At 34.9% G+C, this 13,606-nt stretch overlaps 1 pseudogene; it reads right to left on the reverse strand.

Annotated features, from left to right (window-relative positions):
• Positions 1-599: 599 nt before the first annotated feature.
• LOC145253147 (5S ribosomal RNA) lies at positions 600-716 on the reverse strand (annotated as a pseudogene).
• Between the last annotated feature and the right edge of the window lie 12,890 nt (positions 717-13,606).

Below are 13,606 nucleotides of genomic sequence, written 5' to 3' on the forward strand. Positions count from 1 at the left end.
TTAATGCACGTGTTTTTTTTTTTTTTTCATATTCACTGTTAAAAAACAAAACGGCTGATCACGTATGGAATCGCATTGCCAAGCGGAAATCTATGCATTGTTCGACTTGACTGCACGAGTGTATCGATTCTGGACACATGATATTTTTTATTGATTAACTAGCATATACTCACGATATCACCCGGTAATACACGAATGGGGAATAATGTGACGGGTGAGAGCGAGTTGCCAACCGATCACAGTGTAAGGAGAACGTGGCTTCGTAAGTCCGGTGTCTTCTGTTTTTTTCGGTAGGTTTATTTTTTGAGTCCGGAATTTTAAAAATACACTCTTATTCGTTCTAAACAGGCCACAATGCAATTTGGACTTAAATGGCTACTACGTGGGATAATATCTACAGAGACACTATGTAGGGAGCTGAGCAGCGAGATATCTGTTTAAATCACATATATACTTCTGCATGTCAGCCGATGCCTCCGTTAAGTCTCGAAAGACAAAGGATACCCCTGTATGGGGAAGTTCCGCGTGTAATTGTGAGGCAAGGGTCGCGCAATCACTAACCACACCTCTCTTGAATCGACACCGAGATCAGGAGAGAGCACATACAGCACCGGGAAGTCCCAAATGGTCACCCATTTAGTACTGACCAGGCTCAACGTTGCTTAACTTCGGTGATCCAGCGGGAACCGGTGTGTCAACGTGATTATGCCGTATTTTCATGTCAGTACATCAAGGAAAGCAGGAGACCAATAGAAAATTCCAAAACCTAGCAGTGCGAAGGAAGAAACAGTAAAGTAGAAGGCTCTCAGGTATTTCCACAGTGAAAGGGTGAGATTGTGCTGTTTGTCGGGTTAATTGGGAGTATTTACGTTAAGTGCAATGAGTTCGTCAGAACAAAATCCATTAAAATACTTGTAAAACAGGCATAGGGATACAACATTGAGGCTATGGAACAGAGTTGGTTGGAGTTTGGTTTATAGTAAGCAGTCTATTAGGTTTTCCCGCGTTAGAGTCTGTCAACCAACTGTTGGGCGCCAACCTCAACCCTGGTTACTTAAAAGCAACAATGGTTCACACACACACACACACACACACACACACATTTTGTCGGAGGAGTCAATAAACTAAGTTGATTCGCTTTGTCCTGTGGTTTGTTTCTTTCCTAAGTTGTCACCACTTACCAAGACCTAATGGCCAATCGAGAATAAAAGTTTAAATGGTGCCAGGTTGGCAGTGAGAAAACACCGTGACGATTCGTAAAAATAATGGTGATTGAGCAAAATTTGATTATTTAATAAGGTGGTTCAACAAGAATCTTTACAATGGATTTGAAAACGATCAGCTAGGAAGAAGCCCTGCAGTGTTGTGTTCCAAAGATGGGCAGTTCTAGGAAAGAAGCGTTACAAAAAAAAAAAAAGAAGAAAAACGCCGACAAAAAGTAAAAGTTACAGTCATCAAACGAGAATTGAGCCTGCTTAAAGCATGAAACCCTATTGATTGGCGAACGACTCATATCTAACAGGTAGAATCATATATATTCTTGATATTGCCATTTATAATCTTTTATTTAAAATTTTTATAATTTAGAAAAATATAGTCATTTTTTTCTTGATTTTTTCTCATTGATAAGTTTCTTCCATGAAAATAAATTTAAATTCGATTTCGCCAGTTCTTTATCAGCATCGTTGCAAAAACAATAAAATGTAAATTGGTTTGATTCCTCATGGTAAATGATTTGTCCGGATCTGAATTATGATCAGACAGACATCATTTTATAACAAAAATATAGTAAAATATGTATCTACACAGATTTACTTTCCGTTGTTTTATTTAAAAATACTTTTCTGGAAAGAAAATAGCAAATATAATAAAAAAAAACTATTGGGAATTTCATGTTGGTTCGGTAAAATGTCATTTATTTATTTATTTTTTTTTGCGTATATATGGCGTAAACTCATACTGCACGATATCATTATAAAAACACTAAAGCAGAATTGATACCACATAAGACATAATATTCGTTTTTAAGTTTTATTCGGATAAGAATTTGATTTCCTTTGTTTTTACCGGCATATCGAGCCTTTCGACTCATTTTATGTCAAATCCAGTCATTTTGGTACAGAGAATTATGTTTAAAGGTTTTTATATCTTCAAATATTTTTCCTGGTGTTTGGTTTGGCTGTTTGTAGAGGTAAATTATTTTTATTTTTGGCTTTGCAGAACGTTATTGAGTCTTGCTAAAAAAGACTAAAAAAATCTATGTTTGATGCCCAGGACGCCGGTATCATCAGACAGCCTGATCTGTTAAAGCAGACATAAAAAAGAATGTATTTGATAAAAGAAATGAGGCAAATAATATACAAAAAACAAACAAAAAAATAGTTAAAACGAAACAGGATAAGGACAGAAACTCAATAAAATATTAGCCACTTGGTAAGATAATTGCCATTCATAACTACTTAGAACGTTGTATGCACACAATCGTAAGGAAGCAAAGACAAGAAAATATTTGTACACTTTTCACCTGTTTTAACAACAGACATTTATACACAGGTACTTCCAGAATAACACCCCCATCTCTTGTTCAAAATGTACTTAATAAGACTATGTCGTGTCGAACACGTAGTACTCTGTATTTGTCCGGCCATGTTTAGGACACGTATTTTCCTGTCGCTCTCGGACCATGTGTGTAACACGCCTATTTCTGTCCTTCATGGCCACATTTTTATGATCTTTTTCTTTCATTCTTCCTCACTATGACGCCACCTCGCACATGGCATACGTTGTCTGTCGTGCAGCTATTGCCGCTGCTTTACACTCGTCTGCGCTGTCTTACACAATTAAAATGGGAGGTTTTATTTTTCAAACATAAATCAATCTCTAAATTAACACATATTTTAGCATGTATTTTGTTTAATTTGAATCGGAAAAGTCTGAGTCGCACGACGATGTTCGCTCTGCACAGGTCTGAACGTTTCTTTCTTAGAATTGCCCGCCCATGGAACACTGTTCTGCTTGCTTGCTTCTTGATCAACTGCAATAACGTTGCCTTCAAGTCCAATGTAAACAAGTTAGGAAAAGTCTGACGATGTTCACTCTACACAGGTCTGAAGGCTTCTCTTTTAGAACTGCCCGCCTATGAAACACTGTTCTGCTGGCTGGTTTCTTGACCGACTGCAATATCGTTGCCTTCAAGTCCAATATAAACACGTTCGGAAAAGTCTGACGATGTTCACTCTACACAGGTCTGAACGCTTCTGCCCACTCCCCCCATAGAAACCTGCCTTTATGGTGGCCGGGCACACCACAAAATCACGCGTGAGATGCGATTTTTCGAGAACTGTTCGAGACCGTGGGCATTAAAAAACTACAGTCGCCATCTTGAATCCTTTCGTTTTCTCCTTCTCAGCCTGCACAACAGACAGTAACGTGCCCGTTTTTGCGGTTAGCCTTCTCTATTTTCCCCACATAATTAAATAGCCTTCTCTATTTTCCCCACATAATTAAATAGCCTCATGGACGCAAACGTTGAGTAACTCAGCTTTGGTTTGACATTAGATTATTAGATGTGATGACTCTGTTTCTCTGTTTATATCAAATTGGAAACTAAAGCATCAAGATCAACCATTTTTAAATAGTCACCTAAAAATAAAAATCACTAGGAGGGTAACATATATTTCTAAATAAAGAATATAATATGTTTTCTACCTTACAAGTACATATTTTTTCAGTTTTCTAATGGTTTTAATTATTGCTAGCGATTAGACACCTAACAAGTTGCCAGACATTCACCCACTATCTCAAGCATTCAAATACATCAAGATTCTAACCGCCCCAAAGGTGCAATTATTTGTATTTCGTGCATTTGATTCACCCAGTATATTCGTCAGGTAAGTTTTTAAATTCTTTTCTATGAATCCGATTGGTCCCATAATTACTGAAATTATGGAGATCTATTAAAGGTTCCAGTTTCCAGTTTCTTTTCATGTGTACAATACCGTGGTATTTCGTTATCTTCCCATCAGTTCTTTTTTTAAACCAGCATCATCGATGACTTCTACGATGGTTGCTTTATTCTCCTTCTTAGCCAATATTACTATGTTAAGCTACACAGCGTCATTTGTTGTATACGTACCTATAAGGGTTACCTAAAACCCTTACTGACTTCAATTCATCCGGCGTAACTGCGGGTAGGTAACGATATTACCCTGAGATGACAGAGAAAGCAGAATAGTGAATAAGGATTAAAACCTAAATGGTGACGAAATATATGTCAGAGGTTTGGTATGGGACTATGATTATTATGATAATTAAAAGTTTTAAGATAATCGTGTAAAGTATAAACATTGGCATGCTGATTTGACTGTAGTTGAAACTTGTCAGCGATGGAGGGAGAATCGAAAAAATAACTTGTAAACTTCACAGAACCTTTCTTATAATGTTTTCTGAATTTTTTTAGATTATGTTTGATAATTTATATATTTTTGATTATTCAGACTGTTGTCACCTTAAGTGTTATTCGCACAATGTTTTGGTTGATATAAATTTAGACCTTCTTGTCCACAAGGGCCCGTTGTGAAGTAGTGGTACAATCTAGTTGTAACTGCCACTCTTCTGGAGGTTGAAGATTTTATTTCAGTGTGGGCGATACTAACAATATAATTGCGAATTACTTAGGACTTTTATCCAGTCGCAGCTGAGCGAACGAGGGCATGTTATACTAGTGAAGTAAATAAAGGGTTTCGTTCGAAACTTAATTCAGATTCCGGAGTTCGACAGAAAGATTCCCAAGTTCGATAAGCTATACCTGTGTGTTCTAAAATGTAATTAAATAAATTGATTACGTGGTGAAATGAATAAAGTAACTTACACAAACAGGTGTCGGATATCGGAATGAGGGAGGGAAAGAGAAAGAGCAAATGTTCATTTGTAGAAGGCTCGATTTTATACACGTGGCATTGATTTGCATAAGAGGACAGAAACTGTTATGAAAAGGACGAGTTGGAAGCACAAAGGCAGTTCTTGGTCTCGACAGCAGAGAGAGAAAGAGAGAGAGGGAAAGAGAGAGAGAGAGAGAGAGAGAGAGAGAGAGAGAGAGAGAGAGAGAAAGGACGGTGGAAATTTCAGTTGAATTTAGTCGTGGGGAAGCAGGAGTTTTAACAAATATTTTTTTTTTCATTTAATTTTCCTTTTCTCTTCTATTTCATACGAATACATTTTATTGAACGTTGGTTTTCTTTCTCGGCATGTTTATTTGGTAGGGGAATACCAGCAGTGTGGAGACGTCTTACTTTACCGAATACACATAATACCAGCGTATTTAATTTATCAATCGAAACGTTATGAAAATAACACTCAAAATGAGAACAGTAGTCCAAATAGCCAAATAATACGAATGATCAATCCTCATCAAGGTCGAAGATCGACATTTACTACAATAGATTCTAAACTTTACAAATTCTTTTCTTGTCTCGAATCTTTATTTCTGTTGCAAGATCTCTCGTATTTTGATACCAGCAAAGAACGGATTATAACGTGATACAGATATTTATCTATAAATTGTCTTATTATTTTATGTTTATTTGAATACGAAGAAGGCTATCTCTTCGGTATTAAAGCTTGTGAACCTCAATTATCAGAGAGGTCCCGAACCGTACCTTTAAGAGTAGTAATGACCGATAACAAGTAGAGAAAGAAATTCAAATGTCCATTCGAATCAGGTTTCAACGATTAAATAGCGTGATTCGATCTTTGAAAATCTTCTTATCGATTAATATACGTGCTGTTCTGCTGTAAAAGAAATTAGCTGCGGAAAACCGACCCGATTATTGGTTGAATATAAAATGTAAATAAAACGAAATAATCTAACACAATAGACGTAAAAAATTAAGTCAGTCTTTAAACTGCAAACTTCTGCGTGACAACGTAAAGATGGGAAAGTTTTATCTGCTTTTTTTTTACAAGGAAGTCGCCACTTATCAAGGCCCGGATGCCACTCGGGGATAAGGGTTATTGCGTGTACAGTAATCAATGGGATAATACTTCTCCACATTGTATGAAATATCCCCGAATTCATGCCATTGAAATATTGAAAACTTAAAAATTATTTATCCGATTATGCTGAAATTTTGCATGAAGAGGCGCTGACGGTAACTAAGTTGCTAACAACATGGACTGTAAAACCATAGGTGTACCTGGTTCGAATTCATTTCGTTACACAAAAAATATCATTTTCATCAAACCTACATCTTGTGACGGATTATGATCCCACGATAAATGCTATTTACACAAATAATGATGAGGAAGTAAGCACATACCGTATTGATAGAAATAAAGGCAAATTGAATATATTGAACAAATAATGAATGTCTGGAACAATGATAAGAACGAACATTGCCTGATCTCAAATGACGTAATTGTCTAATTTAGGAAGCGGTTAATTTTAGAAATAAAAAATAGTTGACTATATAGGTAACGACTGACTCTAGAGAGACTGAGTTTTTACGTGGATCCTGGCCACAGCACCAAATAATGATATTTATACCGTGTATATGCAATATAACTGCATGTTATATGGTATATTTATGATATAACACTTCAAAGTTATTGGAAGAGTAAAGAATAACATGCTGCATACCGCATCAAGAAGACAAAACATACAATAAAAATACACAATGAACAGTTCTTTGAATACCTAGAATAAACATTACATGAGAAATACTTTAAACAAACTACTACTTCAATCGACAAAATGTTCGTTGACGACAAAGAGATATATACCTTTTGTTACGCTAATTTATTTGTTCACTGACGGTTGGCACTCGACTTTACGCTACGACAAATATCACACCGATATCAAACGGCATGCAAATCAACACAAATGATAAACAGGCATACCTTTTGTAAGAGTTTTATTTAAGATTTCGTGAAGCCGTAGTGATCGGGACGCAACACCAGGATCTCCTTGTTAGCTCTTACGTGAATGCAACTTCCGTCGTTTCCACGTCCAACATTTCGTTTTACTAAACTTATCGATTATAATTACCTACACAAATCGCTGTTATTTTTTTGTTTTTCCAAATTGATCTTTTTCCAAATTCCAATTACGTTATTATTTGATGTCCGAAATATGATAATTTTCGTTACTGTTATTGTGCAGACATTCCTTATTTGTTTCGAAATATTTAATTTATATTTATTTAAATTTCTGATATTTGGTTGTACAAATCGCATATTTACCTAGTTAACCCTACGCTCTCGCTACCGTAGGGGCCCATGTGTCACATCCTCCCCTTCATTATAGAAAACTATCTGAACATTTCTTTTTACACCGCACTGGTTCAAGAAAAGATTACCCCCTCTCTCTCTCTCTCTCTCTCTCTCTATATATATATATATATATATATATATATATTCTTATTCATTGAACTTTTGAATAGTCAAGTCGCTGCCTGATGATATTTGTTGTTTGATTTAAACAAGTGGCTATTTGTAGCAGCTGGATGTGACCATGTTTATATGACAATAAACAAGTATTATCAGCTCTTTTTATTGAGCACTATCTAACAACCTCGTTGAATTCATTAGTCCATAACTTTTGAATAAAAAACCCCGAGTATATATATATATATATATATATATATATATATATATATATATATATATATATATATATATATATATATATATATACATACATTCAATTTTGGTCAGTCCTTAACCTATTTCTATTTTATGCAGATCAAATTTGCATGCTCCTCTAGAGATGTGAGACAAACTACTTCACGATCAATTGTCAGGTATCTCGTACAGCAACTTCCTGCTATTGTTTACTGGTCGAAATTTCTCTACGGCCGCCATGACATCCACCAGGTAAATGATTCATCTCTTTCACGATCAATCTCAGCTATTCCATACAACCATTCCTTACCATTGTTAATGAGATGCGTCTGTTTCACCTTACCACACAGTTCGACGAACTATCTTCTAATGATTTTCATGAACCTTCTTTCCTATGAGCGTTAATAAAACTCAAGCTCACTAGTTTATTATTACTAGCACATCGATCCGACCAATTGCTTTACTTACTCATCCTCATAGTTACGTTAGAGGCCAAAACAGAAAAGCTCCTACTCACAATGTCCCATGTTATCAGCCCTTACTTCTACACAAAGTACTTGTTCTAATATAGAGACCCGCTCTGGGTCCAAATCTTTAGACACTTCAGAACTCCCGGCACAGATTTCCGTTAAAATAAAAACAAAAAAAACTTCACACCTCTCCTAACTGTAAACCGTAATCTCAGAGGATAGATGAAACTCGGAACTAAGCCTCACATTCTTGCGCTCAAACCGCCAGCGCCACTACAGCTAATTCTTAAACTACAGCGTTCGTGGTCAGAAGTGAGTGATAATTTTACTACCCAAACCGAAATGATTTACAATTAGAGTTATCCAAGCACATACAACACAGTGTAACTTAATAGGCTATCTTTTCATCCACGCCGTAAGGTTGGACTACTTACAGTGTGTAGATAATAAATCTTGTAATTCCCTAATGGGACCATTAGTTCACTCAACAATTCACCCTTTTCTTGGTTTGTTACGTAATTTGCGGCATTCTATTCACCATTTTTTCACTTTTACTCATTCACAACATAACCAGCTATGCTAGGCTTATGCATGTCGAACTAAAACATTAATACTCTCTAGAAGCATACGTGAAACACGTATGTCATTTGCATATTCAAAACACGGGAAAATTATTTAATAAAAAAATACATCGCCAGAGTGCCTGTGAATCAATTTCGAAACACGAACATAATTTATCACTTACACATAAGGCTAATCTCTTTTAAAACTTTAAACTTTAATCCTAGACGCTGATCACTAATAAAAAACATTCATTGAATCTTAGTTACTGTCTTTTTTCTTTTAAAACAACTATTCCTCAAAAGATACAATAAAAGCATTATGTAATTTAGCGCTTTATTTCGTTCAGCATGAAACAATATAATAATACGTATACATATACATGTGTCGGAGTTGAAAGCTCCCAGCCTAACTCGATTGTCGCCCTTTAACTCAGAAGAACAACCTAGCTACGTCACTTCCTGTTCCCCATATTTCTTCCTCTTTCGTGCTGGACCTTCGAGCAGTCAAGATGTAACAAACACCGCTCGGGTGGGGCCATGGGCCACCACCGCGTTCCTGACTAGCCAGTCAACCGCAAGTAACGTTACTCATCTCTCAATGAACTCTTATTATTTCTATCGCTTCTTCATGTTTATTTATGTAAATAAATTGCATTCCTTTCGCTGATATGTGACGGTATGTTTTCGTCCTCATTATGCGACCTTTTGTCTTTTCAATTCCTCTACCATTAAATACATCCACCATTACACACATGGGGACGGGGTCGTCTATCATACCGCAGACCATCCTATCCCCAACATCTGGTAGACCACCGACGTGATATTTCTTCAAATGGTGACCTAACGAACGCTGAACAATCTTCGTTCCCAAAACATTTAAAAACGTTTTCTCTGTCGCAAATGTAACATGCCGTTATATCGTTAAATATTCAGCAAAATATACTCGAAAAAGGAAGAAAAAACAAAACAAAAAGCACAATTTAAAAAAAAAAGAAAAAACTTTTTCATCGCATTTTCAAATTTACGTCTAAACACACGTGCGTCAATTATCTATCGTCCGCCATCTTTTTTCTTACTACTCGTTGACAGATAAATGTAAACAAATCACCTCGAAAAAAAATAATAAAAAGAGAACAATAAGCTTTATCTATATTCACGCACATATAAGAAAATAGACATTTTATTCTCTTCACATTTTTATGACCAAGCGTATTTTTAAACAACAATGTCGTTAAAATTTCGACGATACCAACGGACTACTATTCTCACGAACATTTCGATTTTTCTCGCAAACGATGCACATTTCCGTTATAATTCAATCGGAAAATAATTTTAATGACGTCCTGAATATAACGTGCTCCCTGAAATATTCTGAGACGTTCTGTTTGCGTCATTTAAATCAAACCTTTTTTTAATCTGTTTCGCCGTCATAATCGAAGCAAAATATGACCTCGAGAACCTGAACGGTCAGGTTTTCCTGATGCCTTCATTCTTAATAATCAGTTTGTTCAACAAAACTATTTTCTGAGGACCAGTTCTTGTTTACCTCAGCCGAGAAACAATTCCGCACGAAGAGACATGATTACGCACATGTTATGAGCACCTGCAACGAACGAACGTCACACTATAGCACAGACGTAACTCCAGCGACATGCATCCACTGCTACAACGAACGAAAATTACTTCCTTATTTTGAACGAGGTTCCTAACAACTTCAATAGCAATTTCAACGTGTTTTTCCACGTATTTTCAACGCCAGAAATTATATATGAATTTTGCTGTGGATGACGATGTCTAACAAACATACCATCACGCACGCGTTTTATATATGGATTTTTCTGTGGACGACGACGTCTCAAAACATTCCGTCACACACGCGTTTTAGCTACATATAAAAACTTCAAACTTTCTTCACTTTATCGAAATATGTCTTTTGCCATGTGCTAATAAAAAAAATATTTCAGTTTTCAATTTCATCATGGAGAACGTGTGGCAACAAGCCCACTGCAAAACTCAAATAGCAACTCACGCTATTTCAACTCCAGTTTTCCACAATTATGGAAAGGAAAAAGCGACAACAAGCCTCTCCACGGCATATTAACCCTTTCCAGCAACGCCTTACAGGATATCAACCTTTTTTAGCTACAAACGCGATAACCAACACAAAGATGTCCACCAAACACTGTACACTTTTGGATTTCACAAAGATTCACCTCACCTCACTGAAGTTCTCCAAGCTAACATGAGTTAAGCTGCATCATGCACACTGATACACTCATCCTGGACGTTCAGACCGTACCGACGTACTGAGTAAGCCGAGCACCTGAACCAACGTCTATACCGCTCTCTACGGACGGACAAATTTCCTCGCAGACCCACTTGCGACCGTAAGCATGTAGTCGACACATTCGCGACCAACGCGAACCAACTTCAACCCATCGTGCTTACCCTTGCGCACGCTTCATAGACTCCGTGGAAATACAGTCTATGAACGCAAACACTTGCACTGAAACTCATAACGTCATTCCCTGTGACCATTCACAGTTGTACAATGTTTGAACACTTTTTTTGCTGATATTCTTTAACGTCGCAACTCCTATCTTTACACCCTGCAACTTAATAAAAAAAAATATCTTTCGTTCTCTATACAGTGGACACACACGCAAACATATATATGCATGCTTTTTCTCCAATTTTCTTTTCTCTAGCTTCCAGCTAACTAGGAACGGAGTATTGTGGGAGTTGAAAATTCCCGGCTTAACTGGATTGTCGCCCTTTAACTCAGAAGAGCAACCTAGCTACGTCATTTTCTTTTCCCCATATTTCTTCCTCTTTCGTGCTGGACCTTCGAGCAGTCAAGATGTAACAAACACCGCCGCATTCCTGAATAGCCAGTCAACCGCAAGTAACGTTACTCATCTCTCAATGAACTCTTATTCTTTCTATCGCTTCTTCATGTTTATTTATGTAAATAAATTGCATTTCTTTCGCTGATATATGACGGTATATTTTCGTCCTCATTATGCGACCTTTTCCCTTTTCAATTCCTCTACCATTAAATACATCCACCATTACACACATGGGGGCGGGGTCGTCTATCACACCGCAGACCATCCTGTCCCTAACACATGTCGATCGCAAATAATAATAAAAACAAAAATTTAATCCAATGCATAAATGACAAAGAAAAAATTCGTGCGGACAAAAAAAAGCACCTGATAGTCGTCAAAATAATGAAGACGTCATCATGCTTCTTCCCTTTTTTCTTTTAAACAAGTACCTTACACAAAATGTACATCATAAAAACACCTATTCCATACATTATATTAAAATATATTTCATACTTTATATTTATATTGTAAATTCTCTTTAAAGAACCTCACTATTGCTTTCAAACGTTCAAATGCTCTTCTGTTTCAACGAAGTACTTAGCATTACTCTTTGGAACTAAAAAAACGTTTCACATAAAAAACATAAATGAGTAAAACAAACAGTAACAATATAATTATTACTGTAAAAATAAACACAGTTGTATACATTATTCAGTGTCTGAATAACCGTCTCTCAGTTTATGTTTCAATGTTTTTTTTAAGTAAGGATGTGTTTTATGTGCTTATATGAAAAATTAAACATATTGTATTCGCACAGATATTTTATTTGATGTCATAATCGAATGTCATGGACTAGCTTTTTAAAGATTAAAAGTTGTGCTACGTGTTCATAAAGTTACGTCATGCAATACTGAATTTATCATAAAAAGGAGATAATATTCCTCTTTTGGAGGGTTCAATGAGCTGAACAGATGTCGGTTTGTGAGGCGCTTCCACTACCTCCTCGATATAAAGTATGGAATATAATTGAATATAAAGTATGGAATATAATTGAATATAAAAGTATGGAATATAATCGAATATAAAGTATGGAATATAATTGAATATAAAGTATGGAATATAATCGAATATAAAGTATGGAATATAATTGAATATAAAGTATGGAATATAATTGAATATAAAGTATGGAATATAATCGAATATAAAGTATGGAATATAATTGAATATAAAGTATGGAATATAATTGAATATAAAGTATGGAATATAATTGAATATAAAGTATGGAATATAATTGAATATAAAGTATGGAATATAATTGAATATAAAGTATGGAATATAATCGAATATAAAGTATGGAATATAATTGAATATGAAGTATGGAATATAATTGAATATAAAGTATGGAATATAATCGAATATAAAGTATGGAATATAATTGAATATAAAGTATGGAATATAATTGAATATAAAGTATGGAATATAATCGAATATAAAGTATGGAATATAATTGAATACAAAGTATGGAATATAATTGAATATAAAGTATGGAATATAATCGAATATAAAGTATGGAATATAATTGAATATAAAGTATGGAATATAATTGAATATAAAGTATTGAATATAATCGAATATAAAGTATGGAATATAATTGAATATAAAGTATGGAATATAATTGAATATAAAGTATGGAATATAATCGAATATAAAGTATGGAATATAATTGAATATAAAGTGTGGAATATAATCGAATATAAAGTATGGAATATAATCGAATATAAAGTATGGAATATAATTGAATATAAAGTATGGAATATAATTGAATATAAAGTATGGAATATAATCGAATATAAAGTATGGAATATAATTGAATATGAAGTATGGAATATAATTGAATATAAAGTATGGAATATAATCGAATATAAAGTATGGAATATAATCGAATATAAAGTATGGAATATAATTGAATATGAAGTATGGAATATACTTGAATATAAAGTATGGAATATAATCGAATATAAAGTATGGAATATAATTGAATATAAAGTATGGAATATAATTGAATATAAAGTATGGAATATAATCGAATATAAAGTATGGAATATAATTGAATATAAAGTAT

This window comes from Euprymna scolopes, chromosome 29 (assembly GCF_053919585.1).
Source record: "Euprymna scolopes isolate OS-2025 chromosome 29, ASM5391958v1, whole genome shotgun sequence".
NCBI classification, from domain to species: domain Eukaryota; kingdom Metazoa; phylum Mollusca; class Cephalopoda; order Sepiida; family Sepiolidae; genus Euprymna; species Euprymna scolopes.